At 39.6% G+C, this 17,803-nt stretch overlaps 1 protein-coding gene across 1 annotated transcript in view; it reads right to left on the bottom strand.

The window, feature by feature from the left end:
* Positions 1-13,150: 13,150 nt before the first annotated feature.
* The window catches only part of LIN7A (lin-7 homolog A, crumbs cell polarity complex component), a 152,210-nt gene continuing 147,557 nt past the window's right edge, over positions 13,151-17,803 (bottom strand). Inside the window, exon 6 of the mRNA XM_068971993.1 lies at positions 13,151-13,213. The gene's annotated coding sequence lies outside the window, so the exon portion shown is untranslated. The remainder of the gene's footprint in view (positions 13,214-17,803) is intronic.

Genomic DNA, 17,803 nt, shown 5'->3' on the forward strand with positions numbered 1-17,803 from the left:
ACCAAAGGTCCAGAACTTGACCGGAGCCTGAAGAAGTGAATGGTCTGAAACCTCGGAAGATTGTGTGCTGAAGTCTCTTTACTATGTTGTTGTTTAGTCGCTGAATGGCCAAATCCCAAAGCCCTCCAGTGGGAACCTGCCCCGCCAGTGCTTCTGCATACTAGCCCTGCTCTCCAATTCATAATATGCTTGACCTCATCCCAGACTGGGAAGACATATTTGAGCCCCTCCTCCCGTCTCCTTGCAGGTGGACCTCTCAAAAACCAGGGCCATAACACTGGAGTCTGTGAGCCTCTGGCAGTGAACACTTGGTTCAGTCACACTGTTACCTGATTGATTAAATTTTGAAGCAAGTCCTTTGTTAGGACTTTAATTTGAGGTAAGCACTCACAATGGAGAAGGAAATGGCAACCCAGTCCAGTACTCTTGCCTGGAAAATTCCATGGACTGAGAAGCCTGGTGGGCTACAGTCCATGGGGTCGCAAAGAGTTGGACACGACTGAGTGACTTCACTCACTTCACTTAAGCACTCACAGAGGATTTTTTCAAAGTTCAAAATTAGAATGTAACAATTATGATAGGTTTATGGGTTTATTGAAGAATCTCTATACCTTGTGGGGTTTTTTGTTTCTAATCTTTTTTTTCTCCCCCAGCAATGTTTTGGTGACTTTCTCCCTTGCAGTCCTTATTGGCAATATCATGGACAGAATCACAATTTTTTGGTACCTTATTTTATTGAAATTAAATCTGATTTTATTTAAAATTGCAATCTTTATGTTTGATACACAATTCTACAGAGTGTACATAAGCTGATGTTCAAAGTGTGGTTAATAGATTCTTTCTGGCCCATGAGGTTTGCTACTGGTCAGAGGCAAAGTCAGTGAGAATAAGCATTTAGCAGCTTGTAAGGTTACCTGACAGGGCTTCCCCAGAGGCTCAGTAGTAAAGAATCTGCCTGCAATGCAGGAGCTGCTGGAGACTCAGGTTGGATCCCTGGGTCGGAAGATCCCCTGGAGAAGGAAATGGCAACCCACTCTAGTATTCTTGTCTGGTGAATCCTATGTACAGAAGATTCACCTGGCGGGCTACAGTTCATAGGGCCTTGAAGAGTTGGACAGGACTGAAGCAACTTAGCACGCATGCACATAGTGACCTGACGTTGATGTAACATCCAAGCCCCTCCTCTTGGTTCCACACTTCATCACATGGACAAAGTGACACTTCTGAGGCCCTCATCTGTGAACCTTGAGGGTTAAAGGGAATTGGGATGAAGTGGACATTTGTCCGCACCTTCTTCTCAGGTACCACAGTCCCTGCAAATCCTGCTAGCACAAACCTTGCATGGGGCCCCACAATCGTCAGTCTCTTTGTTTATGTATGTCCACACTCCTCAAGGAACCTGTCTCAAAATTCTCCCAAGAACGCTCTCATAGCACTCAGCTGTAGAGGCAATGGCAACATTGGGGAATGATAGATTTCTGCAATCTTCCAGATGGAGAGTGAGTTTCTAGCAATTTTTTTCCCTTAAAGTCACCTCTACTCTTTATGAGAGAGTGTCTTGAATCTCCCCTCTCTCATATGGCTTGGCCTGGTTAAGAATGGAGGTGGAGATTGAAAGCTTTCTCTCCAAAAACTGCATTTCCTACATCTCTCTTTCCCTCTCTCCCCTGTCTGGTGGTACCTGAGGGGTTGAAGTGAGCTGGGCTAGTTCTACTACCTCTTAGAAAGTCCAAGGTTTTCTTTAGATTATGGGAATGTATGGTAATTTCTGATTTCAGCTTTGGACTTTAGCCGTAACTCTAGCCAACAGAAAACCAAATTCTCTCAACATCCTATTATATCTGCCTTAGTGGATTGCATTCTGTTTGAGAAGAAAAGGTTGAAACCACCTGTGATGATTAATTTTATGTGTCAACTTGACTGGACTAAGCAGCTCCCAGAGACCTGCTAAAATGTTTCCTGGTGTGTCTGTGAGGGTGTTTCTGGAAGAGGTTAGCACTGGAATCAGTAAACCAAGCAATTATCACTCTCACCTGTGCAGGTGGGTAGTCATCCAATCCATTAAGGGCCAGAGTAGAACAAAAAGGCAGAGGAAGGGTGAATTTGCTCTCTGCTTGAATTGGGACATCTGTCTTCTGGCGTCTAACATAGGTGCTCCGGGTTCTCCAGTTTGCAGATGGCCAGGCGTGAAACTTCTCCGACTCCATAGTCACAGGAGCCAATTGTACAAGAAGTCTCCTCTTATACACATCTACATTACTGGTTCTGTTTCTCTGGAGAACCCTCACTGATACATGATCCTGTTCGCTGTTGCTTTCTACACAGGCAGCTGGGAACCCAAGCAGCAGCTATGCACAGTAGTCTGACTTCTGATGAGGGACAGCAATCCAGAGTCCAGAAAATTCCTGACCTTTACTCAGCTGCTTCCTTTTCTAATAAGGAAGCCACATCTAGACTTCCATATATATGCAGGCAGTCTATTTCTCTGAAAGACTTTGCAAGGATTAAAATGTGCTAATATCCATGAAGCTCTTAGAACAGTACTTGGAACATGGTAAGCACTTAATAAATGTTACCTGTTAACTCTGTTAACTTTGTCTACTGAGGATGCGTTTCCAAGCATCTTATTTCAGTGAAAGGGTACTCATGGATTGACTGGAAAAATGGCTCAGTTTTCTGTCCCTCTGTGTGTGCATGCCCTTTGCAATGAACTTCTCTTTTCAAAAGATAGAGTTCACCCCTAATCCTTGAACGTGGGATGGTCTTGTGACTTGCTTTTGTCAGAAGAATGTAGTGGAGGTGACATTGTCAGCCTGACTTTTAACTCTCAAAAAAAGCTTTGTGGACTTTTGCTTTTGCTATCTCTTTTTTTTTCATTTTTTAAAAAATTTATTTTAATTGGAGGTGAATTACTTTATAATATTGTGGTGGTTTTTGCCATACATTCACATGAACCAGCCGTGGGGGTGCATGTGTTTCCCATCCTGAACCCTCTTCCCACCTCCCTGTTATCTCTTGATTTCTTTTCTCTTGCCAAGCCCAGACCATCCTGCCGGAGGATAAGACACCATGTGCAGGACTGCTGAGGCACCTCAGTTGGGAGTCAACCAACCTAGAAAGAACCTCAGCTACTGAGCCGATGGTCAACTGATTATGGACACTCGGAGAACTGCAGCCAAATCTACAAAGACGTACTGTCAGAGCTCAGCGTAAGTTGGTGGGCTTCAGAATTAAAACTGATGCATGATTCTTGTTTTAATCCAAGATTGGAGATAGTGCTCCGCCTCCAATCAATGTCTGTCTCAAAGCTATTCCAGACTCCTTCCATACCTCTCAAATCCTACTCAGATTTTACCATCCATTTAAATTGGTATCTAAGAAGATTCTTTGAATTCACTGGGTATTGTGTTATCTCACCTGTAGGTGAACCCCCTTTTTGATATTTGTGTTACTTTGTGGTTCTTTTCCTAACTTGTCTTGACTAGAACTGTTAGTATGCTACTCTTCCTGGATTTCCTGCAGCTAACAAATGATACCCAGTAGGCATGTGGGTATGACCTAGGCTAGCCAGTCATGCCTCCTGTTTCCTATGGTGCCTCAGGAGGTAAGCACCAGAGCCAAGCACGGCCATTCAGAGTCTGCCTACATGATACAGACTGTAAGAATAAGAATCCAGTTTCCTTTTTAGATTAAGAGCTCTAAGGACCTATGCCGGATGGTGCAAAGACTAAGGGAGGAACAGACAAGGAAGAGAAACCAAGCTGCAAGGAGAACAGGGGTCACAAACAAAAAGAGGAGGGTCAAGCAGAGCTTAGGAAAGAGCTGAGGTGAGAATTCTGTCAACAGTGAGATCTCAGACCTGACCTGCTTTGCCAGTAGTGAATTCTTTTTTCACTCAAGCTCTATTGAATCTTGTTTTGTTTACTTGCAATGAAACAGAATCCTCCCAATCAACCTGTGAATTGAAGAAGGTTAATAGGAATCATCATCCTAGGGGTTTATCGTTTCTGAGTAGGTTGACAACATCTTGTGTTGTCTAAATTGGGGCACTTCTGAGAGTTAAAGGGGGTGATATTAGTAATTATTCTGAGAAGACAGATGTTAGCTGAGACTGTCCCTAAATTTCCTAGGGGAAAAAAAAAATGAGCCTGGGTCTGCAAAGCTAAGGACCAGATCTGGAAAAGTTTATCAAAAATTCAGGTATAGACCCGGTAAGGGTCACCTTCTGTGGCAGCCATTAGCCTCTCACTCTTACAGCTCTTTTAGATACAATACAGTTAATGAAAAAAAGCCCATAGGAAGCAAGATTTATTGGACAGGTAGCAATTAAACTCTTTGAAATTTGAAATTGTATTCATGTAGCATATTTCTTGAAGTTCTGTTTGTAATCATTCTAACACAAAGAAAGGACAAAGAAAAAAAAAAAAGAAGTGCAGTTCTAAGTGTGGAAATTTTCCTTTAGGATACTGTGGGTTTTCCTTTGGGGTTGGGAGGAAGGGATTAAATAAATATCATTTAAATTAAATGTTGAACATATTGGTATATAAATGTCACACACAGATAAAACTTCGTGCTTGCCACACCAAAACCAAACCAAACAAAAAAACACTACAATATGTGACTAACACTAGTGAAATGTTATGATTTTGATTAACTTTTATTTTTCAGGGTAAGCTAAAGCAGTTGAGACAATAATTATTTTTCCAAACCCCCATTCCAAATGCAGTGATTTGGGGGAGTTTGGAGGTGGGGAAGGACTAATTAAGAGTAGGTAGCTCTGTGTTCCTTTGGAGAGCAGCCATGGAGAGGACCGTTAATATAGGACTAGAGTCCAGTAAGAAGCGGTCCTACGGTGCCCACCTTGTTTGGCTGTTGACTTGAAACCCAGTTTTACCCTGCATCATTTCTCCCACGGGGCAAGCAACCAAATATGTGGGGATAAACCAGCAGTAAAGCATTGTGTACGTGTGCAGAGGGAGTGGTGGTGGTGATGGTCATCTACCATTGTTTACATCAACCTCCAGATTCAGGGTTTTTTTCTAATGAGTTGGTTGTTTGCATCAGGTGGCCAGTATCAGCATCAGGTAAAGCTTCTGCATCAGTCCTTCCAGTGAATATTCAGGGTTGATTTCCTTTAGAATTGACTGGCTTGATCCCTTTGCAGTCCAGGGGACTCTTTAAGAGTCTTCTCCAGCACCACAATTGGAAAGCATCAATTCTTCCGTGCTCAATCTTCTTTATGGTCCAACTCTCACATCTGTACATGCTACTGGGAAAACCATAGCTTTGACTATACAGACCTTTAGTGATGGTTGGCAAAGTGATGTCTCTGCTTTTATATTTACGTTCTATTTTTTTTTTTAAATAAAAGTTTCTCAATAATTAAGACTTTTTTCTCTTTAAAAGTTCTGGTGTTGAGTTCTCAGTTCACATGTACTTCATGAGTGAGCTCCTGAGAATTGAGATAAGCCCCCAAAATAATCCGGAAGCCACTCTGTGAAGTTGACAAGTGAAAAAGTAATTTCTTTTATGAAATATTAAGCACCCGTGCCATACGTAATTACTCATTTCAGGGGAAATCGAGATGATAAAGACACAATTGGATATACATAAGACAAGCAAAGAAAATCACTAAGGAGGAGTGCAGACACCACAGTGAGATTTGATGATGGAGAAGATAACATCAGACCTGGAAAAATTAGAAAAAACTTCTTGGAAGAAGCGCCATCTGAAATGGGGCATGAAAGTTGAGGATTTTTTTTTTTCAGGGGAAGGAGAGGAGAGGCATTTCAGAAATAATCAAAAGCTCAGGGGAAGAAACGTTCGGGAGTTTTCAGGAATAAGTAGTGGTCAACTTGGATGGCAAGACAGAGAATGGGTAAAAACAGTGCTATATAGTCGGGAAATATGCATCTCAAAGCATGCATTAGGCCCAAGTATGGTTTGAGATGCGTATTTCCCGACTAGATAGCGCTTTTACCCATCCTCTGTATTGCAGCTTGGGGCTTCCCTCACAGCTCAGTTGGTAAAGTACCCACTTGCAATGCTGCTGCTGCCGCTGCTAAGTCGCTTCAGTCGTGTTCGACTATGTGCGACCCCATAGACGGCAGCCCACCAGGCTCCCCCGTCCCTGGGATTCTCCAGGCAAGAACACTGGAGTGGGTTGCCATTTCCTTCTCCAATGCATGAAAGTGAAAAGTGAAAGTGAAGTCGCTCAGTCGTGTCCAACCCTTCGCGACCCCACGGACTACAGCCCACCAGTCCCCTGCATCCAAATGCAGGAGACCCCAGTTTGATTCCTGGGTCGGGAAGGTCTGCTGGAGAAGGGATAGGCTACCCACTTCAGTATTCTTGGGCTTCCCTTGTTGGCTCAGCTGGTAAAGAATCCGCCTGCAATGTGGGAGACCTGGGTTTAATCCCTGGGTTGGGAAGATCCCCTGGAGAAGGGAAAGGCTACCCACTCCAGTATTCTGGCCTGGAGAATTGTTGCTAAGGGTCAGACATGACTGAGCGACTTTCACAAAAACAAAAATGTTAGCATAGGGCTTCATTAGTGGCTCAGTGGTAAAGAATCAGCATGCCAATGTAGGAGACATGGTTTTGACCTCTGATCCCGGAAGATAACCTGGAGAAGGAAATGGCAACCCACTCCAGTATTCTTGCCTGGAGAACACTGTGAAGCCTGCCTACAGTTCATGGGGTTGAAGGATGTCAGACATGACTTAGCAACTGAACCAATGTTAGCATCTTAGCCTAACCCTGCACGTTCTCTCTCTCTCTCTCTCACACACACACATACAACCATCACCACCACAAGCAAATATTTTGGAATTTTTAGGTCATAATCTAATATAGTCCTGGATCTTCACCACAGAACACTGTAGTCTCTCATTGCATTTAATTTCATCTTGAAGAAAAACCTGCAATATTTTTCAGTGTCATAGAACCCCATGATGGTATTTCATAGACCATGTACCAGATTTCCATACCATCACATTTCATGTTCTATGTTTTGCCTTTGTGAGGGGAGGACACTATAAAGTTCTTTTCCATCATCATGTTAGTATTCTGGTTTAAAGAGTCTTGAGTAGAAAGCTTTTTTTTTTTTTTTTTTTTGAGGGACCTCTTGGAGGATTTTGAGCAAAGGAATAAATGCAGGGGGAGTTATCAAGCATCAAGATATAGAGAAATATATATGGGTATACATGCTAACTGGGAAAACAGTTTAAAGCTCACAAAAGAGTGGGTTGCCATTTCCTTCTCTAGGGGATCTTCCCAACCCAGGGATCGAACTCAGGTCTCCCGCATTGCAGGCAGACGCTTTACCATCTGAGCCACCAGGGAATCCTATTCATAGGTAGGAATATTAAAAAATGTGTAAGAGAAGACAGTTGGAGACTTTTCCAAAGTAAAAATCTAAAGAATCTAAGAACTGATGTGAATGACAAATAAGGAAGATCAGTAAATCTGTACAGAGAATAGCAGTATCTCCAGTAAAAATAAAGGTGTCGAGAGAAGTAAAGTATGGCTTTGGACAAAAGGCTTATGAGTTTCCTTAGTGCTGAAGTTAAACTTTACAAAACTTTCATTATTTAAAGGAGTAATTAGTTGGTAATAGGAATGAATGAGGAGATAATAAAAAAGAAGACTCCTTGCTTCCACAAATAGGAACCAGCATTTAAGTTGCATCATATGCTCATTTAACTGTGAGGGGCCAGAGAGAGAACGAATTTCAATAATGAATATGATTCCTCTTGTTTGATGACTGAGATGTGAGCTGTGAGTTTACTGTTCCCAAAGGCGCCAGTTCTTGTTCACCTCTAGAAGTATGGACACTGATCTATATGATTGTGGTAATAATGTTAGCCCAATCTCAATTTTTGCCATTCACATTGGTTTTAGAACCTAACCCCTGAGTAGCATGATCTCACAGTGTGGTCTGTAAAGGAGAAAGATGACAAACTTAACATCCAAATAATCAGGTCTCTGAAGCATTTAAAAATCCCTCTATATTCAGGCTTTAAAAGAATTTAAATTTGATAATGAAGACAGTACTTCCAATCTGGTATCTAGTACTTTTACTTCCCAGCAGCATAATACCACTTTGGTCAGGTTAAACCACTGCACAATTTTGCAGCTCTTTCAGAAAAATAATGAAAACAATTAGAAAGACACAATCACATGCAATGGTGAGAAAATAGTATTACTATCGCCCAATCTTTCCCCATAAATGTGAAATATCCTTGACTCATCTCCACACTGTGTATTTATTATAAGCCCTTATAGCAAGGGATTTTGTTTCTTTCAGGTTTTTTTGTAGCACCAAATAGACACAGTGGCTAACAATAAATAATTCTGAAAAGTCATTGCAATATTTATTGCATGTCAGAAACTGTCTGAATCTATATGTTTATCCATTTCCCTGGCTTGATATATTCTTCATGAGAGTAAGCTGCAACATAAGATTGAGTTCCCATGCTGTTTCTGCCACTGATGTGGTTTGCTGATCACACTTTACTAATCTCTTTGTATACTACAATTTCTTATATACAGTGACACGTTTATTTTAATGTAATGGTATCCCCCAAGCCACAGAAAATGAGAAGACATATGAGCTCTTGTGTTACACTGTGTGGGTTCAAATCCCAGTTCCATCTGCTGTATGACCTTGGACAGGTCACATACCTGTGCTTCAGTTTTCTTGTTGATAAAATGGAACCTACTAAAGAGAGTTGTTGAAGTGATTCAGTGATGGAGTCAGAACTTAGTAAGAGCTATGGGTCAGCTACGAGTAAATTATTACCTACCTCACTGGCGTCTAACTATTGTTTTGGATTCTTTGAGCAGCATATTTGTGTGGTATTTTAGAAAAACAAGCTTACATAAATATGTGCAGAGAGCCTTTTATGATTTCCATGGCATAAGGGATTTCATTTCTCCTATCAGCTGTGAAGAAGGACCCATGAGACGGTAAACTCTAGTTAACTGCTAGAGCAAGTGTTGAGTTCCTCACAGCAAACTCCAAGGGGTGGCTAGATCTGTCTTGTTTGCCATTTTACATCCAAAGCCTAGCATATAGTAGGTACACAATAAATGTTTGTTAGATGAATAAGCACATGGAAAAGTCTTAATTGCTATGTGATTAATCTTTAGCTCAGATATATTCTAAGGATCAAATAAGAAAGGAAAAGTGATTTTTTTGAAAGCAGGAGATTTAGAGATGGTGTCTCTAATCACAATGAAATGCCTTAGAGAAAAGCTGTTAATGAACATTGAAGGACATATTATTAATAATATGCTTGATAATTTAAATTTTCTTTTTTAAAAATTAAAATATTTTACAAAGTTTATAAATGGAGTTCCATGTGTGGATCATAACTCAGGGAGCTGTCATAAATAACAAGAAAGGCTGAGTTTTATTCATTGTAAAAACTCTGAATATGCAAACATGCCTATCTAAGTGTTCTTAAACCCTTGAACCCTTTGAAGTGATTGATTTCAAATTCATATATCTAAAAAGTATGAAGAGTCAATTCTGGTTCTAATTATGTAGTTCAGAAATTATAATGCCCATCAGTATAAAATAAATTGGTGTATTTTTTCAAATTATCAGAAGGTAAAACTTATTTAATTTCATTCATTTATGTAATTGTTTATTCATTCAATAAGTATTAACTGAGCACCTCTATTGTGCTGGGCATTTTTCCAGATGCTAGGAGACAGCAGTCCACAAGGCAGTCACAGCCCTTTCTCAGAGATTTTATAATCTAGAGAGGGATGAGATGGGCAAGACTAGCCCCATGTTTTGGAGATTTTCCCTTATGTTGGTCTCCCTGAATCTCTGGAGCATTGATTTCTACTTCATGATGCTATGAAAGCTGGTCTTACCAAAAAGCTGTGTTCATGACAAATCCAAACTAGCCAAAAGACGAGAAATTCAGACATTATTCACACATCCACAAATACCTATAGATGTTAAAAATAATGTAGACAAAATGGCTCAATATCTCAGAGTCCTGTGGGCACAGCTTAGTAAGATGAACTGAGATCAGATCACTTTGATTTGTCACGGTTAAAAACTGCATTTGTAAATTGGTGTAATCCATCTCTAGCGAAGTTCCTCAGAGACAGCCTTGAATTCTTAAAAATCTCCTGAATGATAGATTTTGCATTCAGATCTCAGCATTGTCTTAAAAGATAGTGGTAGTTCACATAACTAGAGAATTCCCTATTGATTACATGATTGAGGAAGCACAAAATCTGTTATTCTTTCCAAAGTCAATTGTAATTTAAGCCCATTATCTCCCTGTGGATGTTCTATTTCAAACAGCAACAGAATCAAAATGTAAATACCTCATTGAAAAGGTTTGAGGATTCTTTTAGTGAACTATGCTTTGTGTATTTTGCCTTCAGAAATCATAGCAGGAAAGAGTTTAGAAAAATCTGGCTACCAACCAGGTCAAGGGAAAGCACTAAATTTCACGAGGATCACTGATGAATAGTTACAAAACATTTTCACTCTTTTAATATCTCATTTGTTTATGATATTAAAGTTTGAGCTTCATCTAGGAGCAACCTATGTCTTTATTTTGATATGATTTTGGACATCTCAGTGGCTCTAATGTGATCAGTAACAATAAAAGGCATTAATACAAGTTGTAGTAATTTTTTCCTTTTCCCTCTGGCTTCAGTGAACCTTTAGGAAACCACAAGGGACCTCTCTAAGTCTTAGGGATGGCTACTTTTGATGTAAACAGAAGGAAGCCTTCACAGGAAGGCTTACATTTCAACAACTAGATTTTACTAAAGAAAACTGGCCATTTGGCTGGTCATTTGTAAGCAGAACCAATGTGACCTGTAATCTGCCCTTAGATGCCTTAGGTGTGATGGACTACCCTTTCACTTAGATGACTTGGCATACATTTATTAGCACTTAATATTATGCAAATGAAGCATAAAATACAAAGACTTCTAAAAACACCAATGTAAGCTATCTGCTCATTTGACAGTTGCTTCTGTAACACCATGACAATATTTATGCTGATGTGAAAACACATAATATTAACCAACCACTTACAGCTAAATGAAAATATACCATAAGCTCCAAATTTATACAATGTACTGAGATGTGTTGAAATGACCATTTCCTCATTATAAGGGTGCAATGATTTCCCTTTATCAGAGTATGTGGCATAGCCTGAATAACTTTAATATTTTTCTGTTAAATGATAACTAAAATATATGTTTTATTAAGTTTTTCTTATAAAAATGAGAACTACCTCTTTCAAACTGAATTCTACTCACATATTCTCCATTCATTCCCTTTAGTCATGCTTATCTCTTTTGTAAACCTATTTTACATAACATTCAGGGTCCTCACCCTTGCACCCCGCCCCCTCCCCCCAACTCCATTCTCTCTAGTAAAAAATGATATGTGTGCAGGGATGGGAATCTGTTACCAGGGCAGGACACTGCTGAAATAGGCTCACCTCCTGGTTTCCTGTCTGTCTGTCCTCTGCTGAGTCATGGACTATGAAGAATAGGAGAATTTGATACTGACTGTAATGACCACCTGAAAGGGCAAAATGAAACATGTGTGGTGGTTCCAACTGGTTTTATTTTCAAGAAAACAGTTCCTAAACTGAGCTGCTTAAATTTCTAATTTGGGGGACTATCTGAAATGTGAAATTAATTGTCTCTTGGGGAGTCAATGGCTGCATTTGAGAAAAGGGAATATTCAAATATTTCCCTCAGTTTTAATGATCTCTCTAGAATGTTTCAACTGAACATTTATTCTTTATTCAGGTACATGTGTGTGGCTAAGGTATTTAAATGCCCAAATAATTATTGCTTCCTGCTAATGCCATAAAGTAAAATCAGACTTATGTGCCTAGATTCATAAGTTAAAAGTCATGATCAGTATAGATGCCTCTAACAGATAATTTTCCAGTATATGATACTTTCTGAAAGAAGATGTCTCACTGTCCATTTACCTACATGAACGTGTGTAATGAAGTAGGTATATTTTCACCCTGGAAGCAGCAGTAACTTTTCACTCACAATATTAATATCACTGGTTTCTATATGCCTAATTTGAAAAGGAATTATACCTTTGATCTTATATTGCCAAAAATATCCATTTTATATTTGAGAAAATTGATCTAGATTTTGTATGATGTATTTCTGTAGATATATGCACATCTACAATTTAATTTTGTAAAGCCCTAGGCTTTAAAATATCAGTGTAGGTAAAAAGAGTTGAGATTTCTTCGGTTTATCAGTCAAAAATATAAAGTTAACAAAAAATATTTAAAGAAGGGTTATATATAAATATTATACGAGGATCAGTTTATCCTTGTTTGTATTCTCTTGCCAGATTCATAACACTTGGTAAGAAAAGACCTAATTTTGTAGCAAATATACTCTGATAATATTTACTCTGTGGAATAAATAAACATTATATTCCATTATAACTAATAAGAATGGATACAAAACTTACATTAAGAAAAAAACAAACAGTACTAGAGTTCTCTATCCTTGCTTCTAATGAACGAAAAGTTGAGCTGAAATTGTCTCACTATTAATGCATAATAAAATTCATGGAAATGGAAAATAAAAAGCCAACTGATTCTAGAACCTGAATAGAGTATAAATATAGTATAACAACTTGCCATTTTCAGGAGGGAACAGAGGTTGAATTTGCAGTTAACTGGAATTCTCATTCGGACAACTCAGCGTTACAGATGCGGAACAGGTCTAGGTGAGGGGCAATGTGTAGATTTCTTTTAAGTAGCGACAACCTTGAACTGATGCAGTTTGAACTATAGTCTAATAAGGGATTTGTTAACCTCTGGAAAAGCTACAGACCCAAGATTCACTTAACCCTGGCCTTGGTGATTTATGTGAAAGTCACAGACTTTAATCTTCTTGTACTGTTTCCATCTGCAGACTGGAAAACCTCTCCCCTCACACACTGAGAATCTCACTGCAGTGAACGGAAGGTCCCCGTGTGGAAAGAGCACGTGAGCGGCGGGGGTTCAGCCCCAGAGAAACAAGGTGTCGAGCTGTCTTGGTAAAGAAGTTATACACCACGTGTTCACAGTTTCTTGACAGGTATAATTAGTGTTGTCTTTCCCTTTACTATGTGCTGGGATTCTGAAGCACGGTTTCAAACTTGTGACAATCGAGTGTTTGATCAAGGAGCGTCAAGGACCTGAAAGGGTGGAGGCAGAGTAAAGAGAAATCAGTGATTAGTATTCATTTGTCAACTACAATATGCTAAAAATATCAAAGGAGCACCTGCTTTATGAGAACAGTGAGGATTATTTTAGGTGCTATCATTCATGCAGTCTTCCACAGGCAAAAAAAAAAAATTGACATTTGCAAAGGAAGTAATTATCACATGAGGATGGAAGACACAGTTATTCCCTAAGATTAAATTAAAAAGAAATCAGTTTGGAAACATCTCACAAGTAAAACATTTTTTCCTCTCAATTCCAGATGACTCTGTTTTTCTGCACAAAGGCAAAGGAGAGATAAGCTTTGTGTGTTATGACTCTGAGTGGCACCCCTGCTGAGGTATGTGCAAGCACAGCCTCCCTCTGACAGGCCGATTCCACCCTTCTGTGATGCAGCCAGCAGGCCTGCTTCTTCTCCCATGAGGTCAGCCTGACACAGAGTAGAGCAGAGTAGGCAGATGCCCCAGGTGGTCAGACCTGGGGGAGCAGCCTCCCCAAACACTCCCCAGACCTGTCACTTTCCCACCGTCACAGAGTCATTTCTTTCAGAGACAACAGCGGTTTCAATCTTTGTTTTTAAAGCTGTGGATATTTTTATTTCAATGAATGTAGAACACCATATTAAAACAAAAAATTAAGGAATTGGTTGGGTTGATGTGAAAGTGTGCGATGCGTGTAGGTTTGCAGTCTGCCTCCTCTGCATCAGCACTGTCCAGCTCAAAGCCTTCCAGAGAACTGCCCAAAAGCACCCTGGGCCTACAGGGTGGAAGTGAAAGTCGAGCATGAGGCCCCTGTACTTCTTCAGGAATCACTTAACAAGCTATTGCATTAAAATATCTGCCATTAATATTGTGACTATTATACCAACACTACTACTGTTACTCTTGAGGGCTCATCATCTGCCACATATTTTAAGTTTTGCATATTTTTTCTTATTTAGTTTCCATAAGAGGCCATTTTAATGAATCTTACATTGAATAACTTCCTCCAAGTCCCTTAGCTTCCAAGTGACAGAGCTACCAAATGATTGAGTTTTTAATTACTTAACTTATCGTAGAGTTACATGTCCCAAGGGAATGGGACTCAGCAGGTGAATTTTAGTAAGAGGCTTGGGTCTCTTCATCTACCCAGAGGGGAAGCAGGCCCATGGGATATGCCAGCAGCTGAGAGAACACTGGGACTCCGAAGGGTGCATCACGGAAATACCCACTGGGAAGAACCACCTGCACAAAATATTCTCTATTTCCCTCATTCCCCTGATTTATAATTGAACAGATTAATGATTCTTAAAAAAAAAAAAAGGCTTTCCCACACAGTTTAAATTTTATTGATCAAACTGCTTTCCAATGTTTGAATGAGCCATTATAGTTGGCAGAATAATGACCTCTGCAATATGTCGATGTTCAAATCCCCAGAACCTGTGAATGTGTTAAGATTCCATGGTAGAGGGAAATTAAAGTTGTAGATGGAAGTAAGGTTGCTAGACAGTTGATGTTAAAATAGGGAGAGTGTCCTGAACTGTCCAGGTGGGTCCATACCTTGTAATTAGAAGTGGAAGAAAGAGAGAAGAGCCAGGGAAGGGGAGGTGATGGTAGAAGCAGAGGCGAGAGTGGGTGCAATGTGAGGACTCGCCTGTCACTGTTGGTTTGGAGGATGGGGAATGGAACCAGGAGGTAAAGAGTGCAGGCAGCCCCTGGAAACTGGAAAAGGCAAGGAAATGGATCTTCCCTGGAGTCTCTGAAAGCCCAGTGAGACTGTGCCGGGCTTCTGTCTTATATACTGCTAGAAAACTAATTTGTATTCTTTAAAGCCAGTGGTCCCCAACATTTTTGGCACCGGGAACCAGTTTCACGGAAGACAGCTTTTCCACACATGGGGGTGGGAAGTGGTTCAGGCGGTGATGTGAGTGATGGGGAACTATAGGGAGCAGCAGATGAAGCTTCCCTTACTCACCCCACTGCTTACCTCCTGCTGTGTGGCCTGGTTCCTATCAGGCCATGGACTGGTACTGGTCCACAGCTCAGGGGTTGGGGACCCCTGTTTTAAGCCATTAAATGTGTAGTAATTTGGGGGGCAGCGATAGGAAACTAACAGACCTGTGATGATGAAGTACTTTTGAGGCATAAGGCACTGTTTTAGAGGCAATTGGTGAGGGTTAATGCCAGCTTGGAGCAGTGTGAGACTGAATTCCTGGAAAGCTCATGCAAACGTGTCTACGATGAGGGACGGGACACGTAAGGGCAAGTGCCACTGAATAAAGAGGCAGAGCAGCACAGTTGTGAAAACAAAGAGGCTTTGTAGCCCATATCTCTGAATTTGAATCACGGCCCTATAACTTCCTAGCTGTGAAATCAGTAGACTTTAAAAAAAATCCTACATGACTCAGTTTCCTTCTTTAAAATAGTACCTAATACTCAAAGGATTATTGTAAGGGTTAAGTAATTTTACATATATGAAACATTCAGTAAAGTTCTTGGTGTACCCTGATTCCTTAACAAATCTCATCCAGCATTACGATTATTTTCTGGTTCAGTTTTCTGCTTGATGAGTCTGGGTTCCTTAAATTCAGTTTTTATCAGAGTCATCCTTTGGGACCTCTCAAGAAGTGGGCTGGCAGTTCTGGCAGTGGTTCCCAGGATCGGACCACAAGGCCCGTGACTGTGGCAGAGGAGGGTGCAGAACGGGATGTCGTGGCTACCACAGGGGGAGTGGGGGCCTGAGAGCAGGAGGTGAAAGAGTCAGTGAGGCTGCTGCCAATGGTCAGCTGCTGCGTGTTAACAGATTTGCTAACAGGCAGCCTGTATTTGAATGTAAATGAACTCTGGATCTGCCACCAGAAGGTCAGAGAAATTAAACAAGCTTTTGGTCTAGACTTCCTCAGAATGCTGACATCTCAAAAAGAATTTCTCTGTTCTTCTCACTTTTATTCTTTGAAAATCTCAGAATCTGAGTGAAATATGGATTTACATAGATTCACGTTTTTAAAAATGAGATGCTTACGGGATGGAAAGCAAAATAGGTGAAAGGGATTAACAGGTACAAACTTCCAGTTATAAAATAAATAAACCATGGGATATAATGTACAGCATAGGAAACACAGTCAATAGTACTATAATAACTCTGTATGGTGACGGGTGGTAACCAGACTTATTGTGATGATCAATTTGTCATGTATTATAAATGTTAAATCACTATGTTGTTTGCTTGAGACTAATAATCAAAGTCAACCACACTTCAATTAAAAAAAAAACAAATGCTTAAAGAAATATAATACTGTTCCTCAAAAAAGTGATTATAGTATTTTTTTAAAAAAATCCTATATTCATAGGTTTCTATAATATAATTATAAAGTGATCATACTTACTACATTTTAGAAAATGTAATCTATTCTTCCAGATAAACAAAGATGGGAGTTAGGGAAAAGACAACTAAAATGTACTTCAGGGGAATTTAAAATTAAAAGTAGACATAAGACACATTGTCCACACACTACTTACATTAAACCTGTTTTCCATCTGTGTGCACCACTGACCATTGCTAGTTATTTCATAACTTCTACCATCTCATATAAAAATATTATTTCTAATATATAGAAATTATATTTCATGTGATAAGATAGTATCTGACAAGTAATTTTGCTTTACCTGGTCTTTGCTTGACTTGTCAAAATTAAAAAAAGAAAAGTTAGCAATCTGTTCAAAGTAAACAGTTTCAGATCTCTTCTCAAAAGCAACCAGAGTATGAGTTAGCAAGCATAACAAATCCCATTTAATCCCTAAAAAGCTAATTAATTAAAAGTTGAATAAGAGCTAATGTAAGTCTCTTTGACTGAATCCACCATAAAATCCATGGATGATATGACTTAGTTGTACTTTGCTTGTACTTGAAATGGACACTAGCTTCATTTCAAGGGGCCATTATATCATGTATTGCAAGTGCTATCTTGGCAGGCATAAATATAAATTTCATGTTCACTTAAACAGAACTTTACTCTATCCTGTGTAACAAAAAAACATGGTTTTAAATGCTTTTTATTAAAACTGTTAGTCTTTGATAATGAGACAGTAGGAAATTCTCAAGTGACTTCATGAACACCAAGGGGACAGAGAAATGGTCCATCAGTATTTATGGGCAAGCTGTATACTTCCAAAGATGACTGAATGAGCATAAGAGGAAGCTTTTAGTAAGATCTTAGAAGTCTGAACGGCACATACTTCTTTCAAAACACTTTTAAACAATTTTACTAAGGGCCAGTGCAGTAAAACAGGAGAATTGCTACAAGTCTGTATTATTGAGAATGGAAGAAAAAATGAGTTCAGGGAAAGAATGCCAATGTTTGGCTGAAGAATAGTGAATTGTTATTATTAGCAAAAAGACATTTGAAAGGATTCTGGAAGTACAAATGTTCAGTACCTTTGTGTTTGAAATGGATTAGAGGAGGAGGAAGATATGGACAGAATGACTTGTCTGTATGCATCCAAATCATTCCACCACCCCAGTCCAAACCATTATGTCTCTCGCCTATTATATAATAGTATCCTAACTGTCTCTACTTTCACTCTGAT

Source organism: Capricornis sumatraensis, chromosome 4, assembly GCF_032405125.1.
Source record: "Capricornis sumatraensis isolate serow.1 chromosome 4, serow.2, whole genome shotgun sequence".
In the NCBI taxonomy this organism is placed as follows: domain Eukaryota; kingdom Metazoa; phylum Chordata; class Mammalia; order Artiodactyla; family Bovidae; genus Capricornis; species Capricornis sumatraensis.